The sequence below is a fragment of the Topomyia yanbarensis genome, chromosome 1 (genome assembly GCF_030247195.1).
Source record: "Topomyia yanbarensis strain Yona2022 chromosome 1, ASM3024719v1, whole genome shotgun sequence".
In the NCBI taxonomy this organism is placed as follows: domain Eukaryota; kingdom Metazoa; phylum Arthropoda; class Insecta; order Diptera; family Culicidae; genus Topomyia; species Topomyia yanbarensis.
The window spans coordinates 54,885,937-54,903,372 of NC_080670.1; the positions used below are offsets into that span (position 1 = coordinate 54,885,937).

At 36.7% G+C, this 17,436-nt stretch overlaps 1 long non-coding RNA gene across 1 annotated transcript; it reads right to left on the bottom strand.

The window, feature by feature from the left end:
- Window positions 1-1,336: 1,336 nt before the first annotated feature.
- LOC131677636 (uncharacterized) lies at window positions 1,337-16,714 on the bottom strand. The gene is made up of 3 exons (XR_009303406.1): window positions 16,437-16,714; window positions 12,907-13,007; window positions 1,337-1,528 (listed from the first exon to the last, which is right to left on the bottom strand). It is a non-coding gene; the product is annotated as an uncharacterized LOC131677636 (long non-coding RNA).
- Between the last annotated feature and the right edge of the window lie 722 nt (window positions 16,715-17,436).

Consider the following 17,436-nt stretch of genomic DNA (forward strand, 5'->3'; position numbering starts at 1 on the left):
CACCTCTTGTTTAAAACATTCGTCTGATGACAATATAAACAATATAAAGAAAAGCGCTTATCCGCTTTCAAAATTATCTTGCGCATTCTCCACCTCATCGAGGTTTCGGCATTTTTCTTCTGTTGTGTGTGCGCGTTTACCGTTATTCGACCAGCATAGCAGTGAAGCAGCAGGGTTTCTTTTCTTATAAGCCGACTAGGTACCGTTATACAAGTTAAGTAGCGAATAATACTACAATCCCCATTCTTGCCTCTAATACCATCAGGCACTAGGCAATAGACTCGTACAAAAATAATTTCACCTGATCATGATTTGCATCAAGGCGACATGTATGTCGAAATGAAATCGCCTCCCCAACTGAAATTGTACCTATCCACCATGGGCCACAAATCGATTTTTTTGGTCGAAAATCCAGAACTTATAAACCGTTAGTACTAGACTTTCAGTGTCTTTGGAACAAATTCTCTACAATAAGTGCTCTTCATTTTAGGGGAAACAAAATTAGGGTGGCCCTCTCGATTTTTGAAATAAAAAAATTATCTCCTGAATGAAAAAAGATAGGAGAATATGATCTTCCAAAGAAATGTAGAGAAAATAATTTTGAGTAACTTTACTGAAAACGTCGAAACTCTATCTTCAGCGGTTTTTATTTTACAGCGATTTCCCTTGTTCCGTTTAGGGTGGCTCTTAAAAATTCAGTTTTTTTAATATAACTTCTTTGAAGTTGATTTCTCGTGAATGTCGACTTCTGACAAAAGTTAGCTCTTACAAATGCGCACATTTCTTCTTCAGAGACCAACTCATTAACTTTTATATAAACAGAGTTATTGACAATTTTATTCTCAAAATTCGACATTTTCTAAGCTGAATAACTCCGAAAGTGGCAATCAATGTTATGACCATCTGATAGTACTTTAAAAACACTACAAAATAAGGGGTTCATGGTTTATCTCCTATCTACTGTTCATGTGAAATGTTTGCTTATAAACTCCCTCTGTTATAGAGAATGCATGCGGTATTCATCTAAATTCGTGCTTAAAATATATATTTATCATACATAGTCGCCGTTCTTATATACACACATATCCGGATCTCTGATGCAAATCGGTACACTCGGAAGATGTTATTCTAAACTTGTTTCGTGGAGTGAAATTGTACATAAAACATGTGGTTTTCGGACTACGGTTTATGAAATGAATGTGTGGAGTATTTGCATGGCATACGTTTTATTTGCATGGCAAAAAAGAAATTATTATGAATATATTACAATATATTGAAAGCTCAGGTTTACCGTAAAGGAACACCCTTTGTTTAACATTAATGATTTATTTGTCTTTTATTAATTATATTACCTCCTCTGCTTCAGCTCACTGTAATTTAAATACCATTTTTGCCTTTGGAAATTAACAAAAAAATCCACGTGAATGTACGTTGGGGGACAAGCTGTTCAGCTCTCATTTATAATATTTTTTATTATTATCCAACGGATAGATTGGCAGTCTCCCCCTTCGAAGTTATTTTCCAAACGCTGCAAAAAAAACTTTATCAATGATATCAATATAAATTGCTTATTTTCGGAAGTTATTCGAGCTGTCAACTATGGGTACTTTTTTTCTTCTAACAATGAGTACTTCTAATCCATTTCATAATAACTCGATGAAGTTATGCCAATGTATATATTGATGCTAATAATGAATTACTTCAAGCGAGATAACCTACTTATTAAAAACGGAAGTTTAGACTATTTAGAATTGTGCAAATATGCGATAATTCAACAATTTAGACTGCCCTGGAAGATTCAGGGATTCTGTCAACTGACAGTTTTTATGTTGATTTTAGGCTTTAGAATAGAGATTCTATCAGGATTCTTATACTTTTAACCGAGGGAAATAATGTAAAACTGGTGTTGTTCAATTTTTTTAAATTCAGAAAAAAAACTATTTTCAGTATTTTTCATTCTGGGACGATTTTCATTAATGGGTATTTTTTACGCATTTCGTTGTAAGTTTTCCACGAGAAATAATAGTTAAAACGTAACCAGGTTGACGTACAAGCTCTTTACCCATTAAGTGGGTTATTCCACTTTTATTCAAAATGGGCAGTTTTCTACGCATCAGTGTAGAAATTGTTGAAACGCAGAGAAAAAAATTTACCACTGAAAAAATTCAATGTATTAGTTTTTTAAACTAATAAGTTGGTCTCCAAAGAAAAAATAGGCATTTATCAGAACAAATTTTTTGGAAAATTTACTTCAAAAGTATTTTATTGAAACACTATTTTTTTAAAGGTCAGGCCAAACCAAATAATGGAAAATGCCGTAAAATAAAAGCCTCTGATGATAGTTAAGGAATTGAGTAACAAAGTTACTCAAACATGATTATTTTTTATTTTCAGTAGGGCTTTATACTTCTATTGTTATTGTTCAGGAGAAATTATTTTCATTCCAAAAATCAAGGAGACCACCCAGTTTTTTACACCGAAATGAAGCGCACTTATGGTGAAGAAATTCTTCTGAAGACACTGAATGTCTAGCACTTACGGAATATAAGAACTGGATTTTCAACAAAATATCGATTTTTGGCCCATGGAACAGAGGTAGTTTATAAGCAAACATTTCACATGAACAGTAGCTAGGAGACAAACCATGAACCCCTTATTTTGTAGTGTTTTTAAAGTACTATCAGATGGTCATAACATTGATTGCCACTTTTTGCCACCTTCGGAGTTATTTAGCTTAGAAAATGTCGAATTTTGAGAATAAAATCGTCAATAACACTGTTTATATAAAAGTTAATGAGTTGGTCTCTGAAGAAGAAATGTGCGCATTTGTAAGAGCCAACTTTTGTCAGAAGTTGACATTCACGAGAAATCAACTTCAAAGAAGTTATATTAAAAAAAGCTGAATTTTTAAGAGCCACCCTAAACGGAACAAGGGAAAACGCTGTAAAATAAAAACCGCTGAAGATGGAGTTTCGACGTTTTCAGTAAAGTTACTCAAAATTATTTTCTCTACATTTCTTTGGAAGATCATATTCTCCTATCTTTTTTCATTCAGGAAATAATTTTTTTATTTCAAAAATCGAGAGGGCCACCCTAATTTTGTTTCCCCTAAAATGAAGAGCACTTATTGTAGAGAATTTGTTCCAAAGACACTGAAAGTCTAGTACTAACGGTTTATAAGTTCTGGAATTTCGACCAAAAAAATCGATTTGTGGCCCATGGTGCTATCCTCTGCAACCGGGCAATTTCTAATCTTTTTCTTGCCCAAAAACAAAAATATTTGAATCTATTCGAGGACTACATATTAAGAAGACTGACATCTCTTTCCTTCCCCCATACAAACGAGAAGCGACAGAGATTACAGCGCCTCTATTGGAGGAAGGTAGTGAACTTAATGTAAAAGTGTATATGTGTGTGTGAGCATCACTGTGGGAAGTACCACCTTTACCCGCACGTGGCGTTGCTGTTACTGTCTCCAGATTCTGGACAGAGTTGCCAGTCTTCTTGGCAGTCTTCGGTCTATTGCACATTTCTCGAGATCTGATAGATAGTGATAGAAATATTAAAATTTCGCCCTGATACGCTTCTGGTGGTAGTAAATGGTTTGATATAGGCAAATGATATTACTGGCTACGGATTTTTTACGAAGGAGTACAGAGTATATGTACCAGCTAATCGGGTTGAATGTGACGGGATCGTCTCCGTTTCGAGTTTGAATTCGGGGGCACATGGGGTTGGCTGTTTTAAAGACCCCATGTCAGTAAACAAACTGAACTGAAAACGTTTGCATTCAGGATCAGTCGCAGCTGGCAGGAAGAGGACATATGTCACCTTATACTCTTATCTGGCGACCATCGCCGAATCTGCTCCACCTAACTATCTCCTCTTGACGAGGTTTGTCTACCTGTTCGCCTTTTTATACCGCGGATCATGAACTGTAGGTACTAGTTCCAAACAATTGGCATTCATTATAGCAATAAGGTTTACTGTGGAAGTGTGGTGGGAATCATGTGGATTTCCCGACATGTCCCACGTACAAATAGCGCCAGGAATCTTAAGCGTTCTCTTCAGATACGCATTGCTCGCAAATTGCACGTAAACCGTGATTTGAAATCATGTTGCATCAATATAAGAACTTATACCAATAAATAATCAAATTCAGCATTCTGCTTTGTATTGGCGTTAGAAATATGTCCATCTTTCCCTACCCTACTGTGTCCGTCATACCCACCATGATACAAATTTTAAAAAAATGTGTTTATATTCGAAATGATTATGTAAAGTATACGTTTTTTGGCCAATCAAGTGTTAAATATCCAGTACCTCGTGCCCACTTAGAAATATTTCCCGAGATCAACGATTTTCAGGTTTTAATCGTTATTTTCTACTAACAAAAAATTATGTGCATCACCCTGTGACGAAAAAACTACAAGAGGCAGCCCTATGGGGTTGCACGAATTGCAGACGTAGGACTATACTACTTAATGTAAAATATTTATTTTCTTGGTTCATTTAGAGTAATAATAAATCAAATATATTTCTTACGTATGGAATGATAAAAAACTATGTATTTTTTGTAGTTTTATATTGTTTCTAGGGATGACTAATAATCATAAAAAAATTACATGGAAATATTATACTGGACATGGGCTATGAGCATTTCTGGAAAACAACAAAAAAATGGAAAATTCTTAGATTAGTGGAGACTCGATCCCTAATTTGGGGAAACTTGATTCCTTTATGGAAACGTGTTTAAAAGAGCATGTAGGGTAATAAGCCTATTTTTGCCCTGTTTCTACTATCATCCTACCCATCTGAAGCCTTTGGTTAGAGCAGCGTCTGCCATCTTTGCTCAACGCATTGACTCAAATGGTATTGCGATAATTGGGGTACTCGATTAGAGATTTTGCTGCGCTCAAACAGAAGATTTTCACCATTCTCAAGACAATTTTGTTATTATATTGGCTCTTAATAAGAGGCGAATGACCTTAACGTTAAAACCTCTATAATCGAAATAAAAAAATGGACCTTAATAACAAATCAAAGAAGCTGAAATAATAAAATTATTGTAGTAATAATGTGGTACTCTTCTTAATATGGCAAAAACGGGTACATTACCCCATTCAATTTTATAAATGGATTGTAGTATTGATTAAATTGTTATGATTAGATATTGTTATTTTTGTTACTACATCTTACGCATCTCTCACCTGATTTTTTTTTACGAATTCCCCAAATCTCCGTGCAATTATTTGAAAGCTGTCTTTATTATGGTTGAGGAACGTCAAATGTGGGATGAATGGTTGCTGCGTATACTGTAGTAAACAATTACAGTTATGTTTCTTTCGAATGAAGCGTTCATTTTTGACATTTTTTTATGACAACAATGACTTCAATTGTTCTGGTGTGAATTTGGTTATTTTCAGTGGTGTGTATGAAGTATGGCGAAGGGGATCAAATCTCCACGAATTTGAAGGGATCAAGTGAACCCATAGCATCTATTTCAGCGAACTTTAGTAAAAATATAGTTGAACCAAAGAATCAGCTCAATCATAACGTATTCATATAATTGACATTCTCCTGTAATACTGTATGCAAAAGTAGAGTATGTAGTGGGTGATTTTATCAATTTTATAAAAGTTTGAAAATTTGAAAAATAAATCTTCTTCAGTTCTTCTGAGACTTTTTTTAAATCGGTAAAAATTCCGTTACACAAAAGTCCAATTTCTTTTTTCTGTGTTAATGAAATTTATGTTTAGATAAAACTACGCAACTTTATAGTATATTCGAATAATGTATTCTGATCCGCCTTTGAGTTACAATGATGGGATCAAGTCTCCCCGGGAATCAAGTCTCCTCAGTCTCCCCTACCTGGAACTAAATCTTTATAGCACAAGATCAGCTTTTAAAAATTGTAAAAACTTTTCGATTGTGTGTGGCAAAAAAAAACCGGACCAGTGAAGAAAAATCAAATTTTTGACAATATATTCACATTTCATGTATATATCAAGCTCTCTAGTTATATTTATTTATTTATTAGCCATTATTGAAACTTTCCTAAAGTACGCATACAAATGTAGCGAATGCAGTGGTCTTAATAATACAGGGTGTTTGGTTCATGATTAAAAACCTCTCGAGGGATGATTGGCTGTCATATTTGGAGAAAAAAACCGTTCTACATATACCATCAAATCTCAACCGTTACAGAGTTATTGAACTTTTTGTGTAAAAAACTTATCTATCTTAAAATATCTCTAACTCGAAAAGTATACTTCGTATGTTAAATCTTTTAGTTCAATTGGAAGAAAATTTTCTATTGTATGGTGCTCTCATATCTTTCAGTTAATTAGTTTTAATTACCTTTAAGTTGTTAAGTGGTTATAAGTAGGCGGTTTTGATGAGGTTTTTATTAATTTTCTCAAAATAATAAATTATAATTATTGCAATATCTATTATCCAAAAGTTGTGTTTTAGAACGATTCATAATTCGTTCTTCAACATCATGTTCCTATCTCTTCTCGTATCTTTGTAATTTTATTACTAAACTTTTCCTGTAATCGACTTGCAAGTGCTTAAAAGACTCTAATCTAAAAAATATGCTTTGTATCGTTATTTGCAAGGCTTCATTGGACAGTTGAGAAAATTTCCTTTCGATGTATGTACAAATATCCTTTAGTTAAGTGTACTGAATGACTTTTTACTAGTAAAATAACTCAAACTTAGCGTTTTTGGAGAGTTTTGTAATTATTCTAAATATTATTTAACTAAATTTATCGTTACTATTGTTCATTTGATGTCCCTTAACATTCTCTATAACTTGTTGTTTGACACTTTATCCCTATTGCTTTTCATTTCGCTGCAATTTAATAGTTAACACAGCATGGCCTTACCACAAATGTAGTGGGTTCGAAATCGTTGTTTTCGGAAATGTAGCGAGGTGATAAAAATGATTTTGCTTCGAAACTAAAAGAGATAATTGAATGGAGTCAAAGAACGAATTGTAGAATTTACTGAGATGCATTATTTCGATGATAATAATGGTGATGTTTATTATTTACTTTTTTAATTAAATTAACAAAAATGCTAAAAATAACATTAACTTTAAACTAATTTACTTCTAAAAGAATACTAAATACAGTTAACTGAAAGGTTTCTTTGCAAATTTTTTCTGGCTTACGAAAAAATAAGAAAAGGTACAATAAGTGCCATTCTTTTTTCAATAAGAGCTAGTATTATTGAAAATGACATAAAAATATCAAAGTTCAATAACCCAAACACTTCATGAAAAGATAGGTGTATCATGTCAAAGAACAAATTATGCAGCTCTTCAAGCCGAACAATCTGAATTATTAAAATAGTGATGTTAACTATTAAGATTTTCGCGAAATGAACGAAAAATCGATAAAAAATGGTAAATTTTAAGTAAATTGTTGTGAAAAGGTTTGTTAACCTCATTAGCTGAAACATGTGAGGACATAATTCAATGGGAAATTTTCTCACCTATTCAATGGATATAAAAGATTTGAAATACAAAGTATACTTTTTGAGTTAGAGCTATTTTAAGACAACTAAGTTTTTAACACAAAAAGTTCAATAGCTTAGGGGCCATACACTAATTACGTAAGGGCATATGGGGGGAGGGAGAGTTTCAAAATATCTTACAAATTCTTATCTGAGGGGGAGGGAGGGTTTGTTCTTTCTTACGTAATATCATAAAAAAGTATGAAAATGAAATCAATAAGAAAAATATTCTTTACACAAGAATTATTTATTATTTGTGCCATGAACATTTTCTATTTCAAACAAAATTAGCACATATTGTACATCATGGCCAAGGAAGGGTGGACCTGGAATTGAAGTGTTTTGCAACAGCAAGATATGATTGTTAAATTAATTATGTAATTTTGTTTATTGTTGCCATCGTGAGGAGCGTCTTAATTGTCGATGGTGTTAGAGCAGTTACATCAATTTCTTGACGGTTGGTGGCACATTGTTCTGTTTGGGAACTGGGGTCACAGTATGCCTTACAAGTTAAGAAGTCGTGTTGATGTTCCAATATCCTTCTATTCATACTTTTTGTTCAAACCGCAAGGTATTCGGAAAATGTTCTGTCATGCGATTGTGACAGATCTTGTGGGCCGAATATTTCCAGAGTGTGAACTGTATTTTACTTCAAGAAAATTCGAAGATGTCGGAGCTATGCGTACAATAATCGTCACAGTTGGAGCTCAGAATAAATTCATGCCAGATCAGGTTATAAATTCTTTTGAGCTCTGCATGACAATATATTCAAAGGAAGTGGAATATAGCGAAGCAGATTATATGGACCAGATTGGCTTTTCTAAATGTCACCCAATAGTTGTTCTACTAGGATGAAAATAAAATTACTACAGATGAATGCAGTTAAATTTTGTCATGAATTTTCTTGAAATAATTCTATAAGTATCGTTTTCGCTATCTTATTTAATGAATTAACTATATGATTTTTTAATTACGAAAATCATGATAAGATCTTATGTAGGGGGGAGGGGGAGTTCGTCAAAATCTTACGAATTCTTATCTGGGGGGAGGGGGAGGTTGGAATGTTCTAAAAATGTCTTATGTAATTAGTGTACGGTCCCTTAGTCACGGTTGGGATTTGATGGTATGTGTAGAACGATTTTTTTTCTCCAAATAAGACAGTCAATCATCCCTCGAGAGGTTCTTAACCATGAACCAAACACCCTGTATATCGAAACTATAAATATACAAGAATCGAAAACAATTTGATGCGTTTTTGCGATGGTTTTTCGAATGGCAGTGTGTTCATTCATAAATAGGCTGATTTTTCTACAAAATTCCACGCGTCCTTTCCCGATTGAAAGTAACGGCCGCGCTCCATGGAACGCCGCGCTTTTCCCAGCTGTCATAATATCGTGATTTTGCATAACGAAGGGCTGAATGATAACACATGTTGTTCCAAAAAACAGCCCTACGTTATGCAATGCTTTGTGCAAGTTGATTATACCAGTTGCAAGTGGTGTCAAATTCACCACGTTCTGTATAATTCAAAAATTCTTTTTAGATTACAGAATTGATAAAATTGGTTAAATGAGTTAAACTAATCAATCAAATTCTGCTTTAAAAACTGTCCTTGACTTTAAACCAAAATGGGAGGCTTATTTCTAGCACGACATTACTTAATTTCAAGCGCAAATAGAAAATACAAGTGCTAGTTGAACCAAAAATTTACTGGCAACCTTACAGCGACATTTAGGAAGCAGTTGTTGCGGCGTGTACGTTTAAACAACAATGTAGATATACCTACTGTTATATTCTTTTACTCAAACCCAAGGAGGTAGCAGCGGACGAAATCAAACAGGCTTTTCCTCCAAGGATTTTCTCTGCTTTACAGGGTCGGCTCTTAGCACTGATCAAAAGTCCAAAAACACTGATTTTTCACTTTTACTTAACTTTATTTGCTTACGGTGTGTGGTGTAGGTGTGTATGTTGTCCGGCCGGCGCTGGAGAGGAATTCGGGGACTCGTGCTGGGCGTACGCTGGGTGACGATCGTAGACTGCTGACGGGATGCGCGCGTAGTGACGGTCATATGCGATTTCTGGTTCGCTCACTGGGTTGCGATCGAAGGCGGGTGTCAGTTTTCCGCGCTGGGCGGCAGTATCATGCGGTTGCCGGATGGCTTGCTGGGCTGCAGGAGGCAGAATGGCGGCTTTCTCCTCGAGCTGTTCCACGTGGCCGACAAATCCCGGCAGAAATGTGGTCGTGGCGGGGATTTTGTTCACGAACTATGCTGTCTCGTGGTGACACGAACTATGATCCCAACGTCGCAGGGTATTTCCGGAGTTATCGGTGGGACTTGGCCACACAAACTTCCAGCCGAAACTTAATGGGTCCTGAGGTTAACAATGGAGAAGGTATGAGGGTTTTTGTTGCCACTAGAATGTTGTTCCCAATTAGGTTACCTGACTCGAAATACTCTGAACTCGCAACTTCTTCTCCACTGCACTGTTAGCCACTCATGCAACGTGTGACTAGAAGTGGTAAAACTATCCGATCTCTAGCGTAACTTGCTCAAAAACTTTCTAGTACTTCTGTAGTGCTTGGTGTCTCAAGTGGAAAAGACTGGCTTATCCTAATCCACTACTGGCAAACCCAATTTCATACCTCACCTCCCCCTTTTCCACCTCATTTTCCGCCTTCTTCGTCCCGCATTTCCTAATTCCATCCGTTAATTCCATATCCAATTCCTCCCGTTTCGATATCTTTGTATGTGTAGTGTGTTATGTGCGTTACATTTATATTTAATTAATTATTTAAATTAACAGTTGGTAAAGGGAGTGGAATCAATATTTTCTTTTCTCAAGCTTAATTTAATGGTTGCATACAATATTGCTTACAATTTAGATTCACAATTTCTCACAACAGATCAAGACGAACAGTACTATACAATACATACATATAATTTGCCTACTACCTATCGTTCGCTCGGAATCAGATCCTAGGAGAAAGCATCCCAAATGGTAACACTACCTACACATTCGCCTAAAACATTGAACCCAAGTGCACAAAGCAAAATGAGTCAACGCCAGCCCTCTGCTAGGCGGCCATTTTGTCCTAGCCAACATCTGCCTTTGTTAAAATCAAAACAACCCAATGCAAAAGCATTGGCGAGATGGGCCTAGAGCGACTAGGCCCATCATATGTTGACTACTGTCAAAGTCTGTATATTTCCATAGCGGATGACAGTAATCAGCCCTGGTCAACGCTGATGATGATGGGTAGAGCGAAAGAGACAACTAGTACCACGACACTATGTTAACCATGTTTGCAAATCTAGAGAAAATTTAGAATAGGACGTAAGTAACATTGAGAGCCTCTCTTTGTTTACTTTCTCTTTCGTGTATTACGACGTCATTACAACACTTTGCACTAATTTTCCAGTACATATCGAAAGCCGACGGTTTTTACTAGAATATTATGCAAAGAGTAGAGTAGCAAATGTTGAAATGACCGAGTAATGAACAGAAAAGAAAAATCCCAAAGAGAAACTCTCATTGTTGCTTACGTCCTATTCTAAATTTTCTCTAGATATGGAGCACGAATGTACAAGCGATTTCGTGTACGAATAATTGTATTCGAGATGATACATAAAAGTGTGCTAGAAACGAGCACAACACAAAAGATAGCATTGTGTTTGAACGGACAAGCTCAGTCGCTGTCTCTGGGTAGCGTACATCCACAGGCAGTGTAACGGACTTCTAACTCAGCTACGCTGGCTGTGAAAACACAGCGCAAGGACCTGCTCCGTCTGCCGTTCAACAGGCAACTGAGCTGGTGCGGCCAAACCCGTTCTTTAAATAGTCAATGATGACGTCATTCATGGAAGTGTAGCGCGCTAGGTACACAAATCTGTCGTGCTGGACTTGGGAAGCGCTATCTTCTGTGTGTTAATGCGCGATGTTTTGACTAGGTTGTACATTATTTAAATTTTTAATGCCATGATATCAAAAATCTTTGGGTTTATCTATATTGGAATCCATTCTTAGAAGTATTTCGGGGCGATATGAGCAAAAAATTTGAAAATTTATCGTGAGATGGCTGAATTATATTCGTTTAAAATTGGACCACTTTCGTCACATATCATTTTTGTAGAATTTACAAAGTGCAACCCCCCATCGAAAACAAAAACGTAGTCCTACGCCAAAACAAATTGTTTTGCTCGTATATCTTACATTTCCCGAACTTAATTGTTTCAGTATCTTTCAGAAGCATTTGCAATCATTTAGAAATGTTACCATATCCAGAGCTGCAAATTTTCACCAGGTTGTTTTGAACTTGAAGGAAGAACAAATCTCAAATCATGCCCTACTATGTTCAATTCACAGTTTTTTGTTTGCATCATTCATTCAAATAGCCGAGTTGCTCAATCATTTTCCATTCATTTTCGATTTCATTGACCCTGTGAATATCTCTGTACTGGGATATTGACAAGGTTTTTCCAGCAAAACTACTCTGAACGTATTTCTTACTGGCTTTGAATTTGAATCATGGTTGGGTTTGATTGAGCTGAAAGTTGGCATTTGAAATTGCAAATTTGCACCACTAAACCGAATCATTATATTTTTATTTAATTTTGCAGTTTGTGAGAAACGCAAGGTGCCCGCCTCACCCACAGTGTCCGTATTAGACGACTTTTCCTTATCACCAAACTACGATTCAATACCGACACTGATAGAAAATTCAGCTGATTTTCACTTGTCCTTACCCAAAACAACTAACTCATTAGTCTTTTTCTCTAATTATAGAGCCCTTTAGAATTTTTTCGTTATTATGTTAGTGAGTTTACTTTCTTTGTGCCTAATTTGAAAGATATGTACTGCCCATAATCGCAAGTCAGTCGCATGTTTTATGGGATTCCCTATCTACATGGGACTGACTTGCGATGATAGGCATTGTATCAGAATCAAAACAGTAACACTCGTAGCACCTAATCCAACGACAATCCTAATCTAGTGTTCCATAGGTATCTTCTATAGGTAGCAATTTTAGCACAACAAAATCGGATGAAGGCTCGGAGAACGTCACAGTCTTCATCACAGTGTTTTCCCATTTCAGTGGCGAAAAGGATTAGATAAACAATGGCTATACAGCTCAGTCCGTTGCTGTCGTTGTTTGATTTCCACTGTAATTAGTCCTTCCCAGGAGCAGAATTTCATTCGTCTCGGCAAACAATCGTTAAGGCAACGCCAACACGGTTGATGAAGACGGACACCGACGGACGAGTCCACCCCATTCGTGCTGAACTGATTGTGTGCGGTTTATGCGGACTAACTTTAATGGTGTTTCGGTGAAGAATCCTGCAATTTTAGGGTGATTGGAATGTACATTCTGAAATGTTTACGTACAATTATGCTGTCCCAGCGTAAGCGTGATGGACTGAAATGCAGCGGAGCAGTGTCATCTTTACTAGGTAGCGCTTGAGATGATGCCATGCGGTTCTGGGGTTCTGGAAAGACACGGTTGTGAAAAAATTTGTATCATATCACAACAATCAGAGTATGCTGTCTCAAATGGCAGGTGGAACGAGTTCGGTTACATATAGGATACATACAGTAATCACTCGCTACACCTTTGCCTTTATGTGTAACGCTAAAGTTTCCTAAGATAAACAAAATTGACACTTCTCGCAGATATTTTCGTCAACTGGTATGCGACGCCGACGTCTAAGTATTTTAATTGAACTGGCCAAAACCATTTTGTCGCAAGCGACACCGCAGATACTACACTGAAGTGGCTCAGAGTTAAGGGGGGCGTCAGGTATAGTGCGCAAAAAATCGACTTTTCTTTTATCCGCTTATTTGAAACTCTAGAATAGTCTCCCGCAATCTCTGTGACCACGCTGAACTTCTTTTGTTTTAAACAGCCATGCATTCCTCACGCATATTTGCTATAGCAAATGCAGATTTCAATCTATCGTCTAAAATTTTCGAAAAACTGACAGAGATAAATATACACTGTAAACTATACACTCCAAACTACTTCTGCCCAAATTTTCAAGAGAAAATATCCCATGGGTCATTTTCTACAGCGTTTTTTTCCATGATGCAATTTGATGTGGGACAACCCTTTATAGCGTTTTTCTCGAAACCGCGTTTTTTTTTTTCAAATTGGCGAACACAATAACTCAAAAACTAGTCAACGAATCGACTTGATTTTTTACGAGAATTCACAATATGTGTAGCCTGTCGATAAACCACAGAAAACTGAATAAAAAAAATTTTCTCCCTATTATTTTGAAGAAAATTGAGTGAATTTTACAGTAAAATATGAGATTTTACGGTTTTCATGAAGCCATTTTCCAAAACTCGAACTTTTTTCTATTTTTTATGGTTTACTACAAGTCAGAGCTTTACAAACTTATTGGATTTCCCGTATCAGACAATTTTATCGAGAGTTATCGCATTCGCCGCGGCGCTCCTCGACGTGGAAATGGTTGGACGTCTACTCTTGGAACGCTCGTATGTGTGGCTCAGCGTGACTGAAAATATTTTGTTTTCTTGCTCAATGAATGTATAAATAAATTTTAACATTAAAAAAAAGATCCATTCAAAATCGTCATCCAAAATAACTTTCTGCTTGAGCACTTTACACCAGACGCCCCCCTTGAAAAGAATCGATGCGCTTTATTGACCGCTGAAAATAGCTGACCGCTAAAAATGGTATCATCTAAACCGTTAACTTTAGGAGTACAGTTTCTTCGGAGAAGTTCTAGCGTTTATGACTGCGCATCTCTTTGAATATATTTTGTTCAGTGATCATGAAGTTTATTTCCTGAACTAATTAAGATAGAAACTTTGTGTCTTCGGCAAAGTTGTAGAAAATATTACTGCCAAAGAAATTGCTGAAGACACCGTATATCTAACTTCAGTAGTTTTTGAGTCATGGAACATGTTATATGGAAGACTCCTTAAAATAAGTTTTTTCATAATTTTTCATGTTTACGGTATCGCATCACATATTTTTGTGGAACAAAGTAACTTCCTATCAGTTATATTTAAAATTATATTCTAAATTTTGCGATGTTTTTAGGGTAACCTCCACCTCAAGTAACCTGTCAAGGAGCAAAAAGAAGGAAACAACATCATAAGATGCTGACATGACTAACTTTGACTTTCATATAGTGGCTGACTTGTTCGTCTACTCGATTCTCTCCGAGTGTCCAAATGTTCAAAACAAAATGCCATCGCAGGGGTATAAAATGTAACATTCGAGAGCACTGCGACAAGCAGCTCCATGATAAATTACATAGAACACTTTCATTTATGACATGCAATGTTTTTGCTTTTCTTTTCAAATATCAAAGTATAGATTTAAATGTGTTCAACAATGTTAATATTTTCTTTTTAAAATAGATATCAATGTAGTTCAGCTTTTATACGCGATGATGACTGAGTGTTTTCATAAAATTTGGTTCATTAACCCTCAAAAAAGCAAGCTAAAATTGTGACTTCGATAAGAATCTCTCATAAGACACAATGCAATCTAAAGCCTCTTTTTGTCGTTTTATCAGTGAGAGAATCGAAAGCCCGGAACCGCTCAATCATTTGTATTCCAAACTACAAATCCATTGAAACTATAGAACTGTAACTAGCCAGGCCTCTGAGACCCCTTGCTTTTTTGAGGGTTAAAATATCTGGAGCAACGTGCTAAGACCTTCTGTTCCAAACAATACTGCTTAATCCTTAATGCTTCCAAAGCCTTTGGAAATAAAAACAAAGCACACGAACTCTTAATTTTGATTCAGAACAAAAAACTGGGTGTGAGTCTGAATATTTATATTCTGTGTACTTCGAGATCGTGCGCGTAAAGGTTTTTTACTACCGTACTCTCATTCGTTTGAACCCACATTATGAACAGGTAATTTTTATCAAGCCCCACTATAAATGTCACGAAGGACATAAAAAAATACTGATTTAAATTGTTGCGAACCTGCTGGTGGAATTCCGCATGTGATTCGACACCGCAAAAAACTTTGTGGAAGATTCCAAGAACGTAGGAGAATGACTTAATAGTTATCATGAAAAGTGGGTCTCCATATAACATGTTCCATAACTCGAAAACAGATGTATGGTGTTTTCTTAACCTTAATTAGTTCAGGAAATAAATTTCGTATGTCACTTATAGATGAATTAATCACTGAACAATATATTCCTGTAGATGCGCAATAATAAACGCTAGAAATTCTCCGAACAAGCTATACTCCGAAAGTTAACTGTTTAGACGCTATTAATTTTGAGCACAAAAACAACGTTTTGAAACACTATACTATGTATGGCCGACTGACCCAATTGTTCATTCGTAGTGCAATTCATGACCCTCGGTACACGACGGACCTTGTGCAAGAGGATGTAGTTCGGTAGAGCATTTCCACCGAAAGTCACCCGAATAGGGTTTCATTGGGGTATGTTTTAGAACGATCTCCCGCAATTAACACTGAATTAACCGGGTGAAGTCCGCGGTTTCTAAAACATACAATCCCGCACTGCAGCAGATCCCTGCAGGTAAAACTTTCATTGTTGACGGCAACTTCAATTTCAACCCTTACAGCTGGAATATAAACATTATAATCCCGTGTAAAGTGCTCACAACAAGCAATATTTTTCACCAGCTTTGAGTTAGCTAACAAAAACCTGACCTTGCCCGAGCGGATCTTTGAAACTTCGGTCATAGCCGAGAATTGTGCAGTCAGGTTTCTATATAGCTGCTCAAGATTCAGCAATTTAGTTTTTGGCCGAAAGAAGACCACCAATGGACCAGTTGAGAGTTGATAGTGATGGGCACGGGAGCCTTAGAAGTCAAACCTCCATTCTACCACCTGGAGAGTTTGCGCTCGCACAGACCAATAAATATATGAAAAAAGATAAAAGTGGCCTACCTTTAAACTAATTCCTAACGACACACCGATCCAGCTTATGTAGCTGGCTATTGTTTAATCCTCACTGCGCAAGCAAAGGCTTAGAAATTTGGCCTTGAGAAAAAGACACAAAACAACACCAAGACAAAGCGTCTAATCACACAGCACAAAAAAAAATCGCACCCGAACTGCCCGAGAGTTACCGTATGAATGTTTTACATGACTTAAATGCTCGGGATATAGAACGAAAGCTCATGGACATTAGTTTTTCTACTGATTCGAAAATGAAAAGAAGTAGATATCCAGACCAGCGAGCTCTACGAAAAATCGAATACGCAGACCTGTTGCACATTATGTAAATATGGATAGAAGATACAAATCTCTGCTACAAGTTTGACTAAATTAACGCAAGATAAACGCATAATTCCTTACTCGTCGACACTCGGATCCGCGACCGTCCCTAAAATTTCAAACTCAAACACACCCCACTCGAGGACTGTCCAGCGAACGATAAATTACACCCATTTTCCATTTACTCAGCATAAACTGGACCAACACACACGACGCGACGATGTGACGCAGCAGCAGCAGCAAAACTTGTCAGAGATGTGGTAGCAATTGCGGGTGGCCCGGCCACGGTCCACGGCGGCGATTCTGCTCAATTTTTGTCATCACACGCCGCTCTGTGGGGGGAAACTGACTCGGACTGCCCGGCGTTTCCACCAACCAACAGCCAGCAAGAATCCGAATGTGAGCGACCAATCGACAGTCTGAGTGTGCGGGGGAACGAACGACGAGATGTGTGCCTAATGCTCTGAATGAGAAATAAATTCGACCGAATAAGTACCGTTGATTAGAAATATCCGGCATAAGCGAGTAAAGTACAATTATTATTTTATAAATCCATGCTAGAGCACGACCGCGGTCCATTAAATTACGGGCTCTTCTGCAGTGTAGCATGCAGTGCGGATGACTTTACTGCGGTAGGATTGTTCAGAATTTTCTATATGTTTTGAGTAGC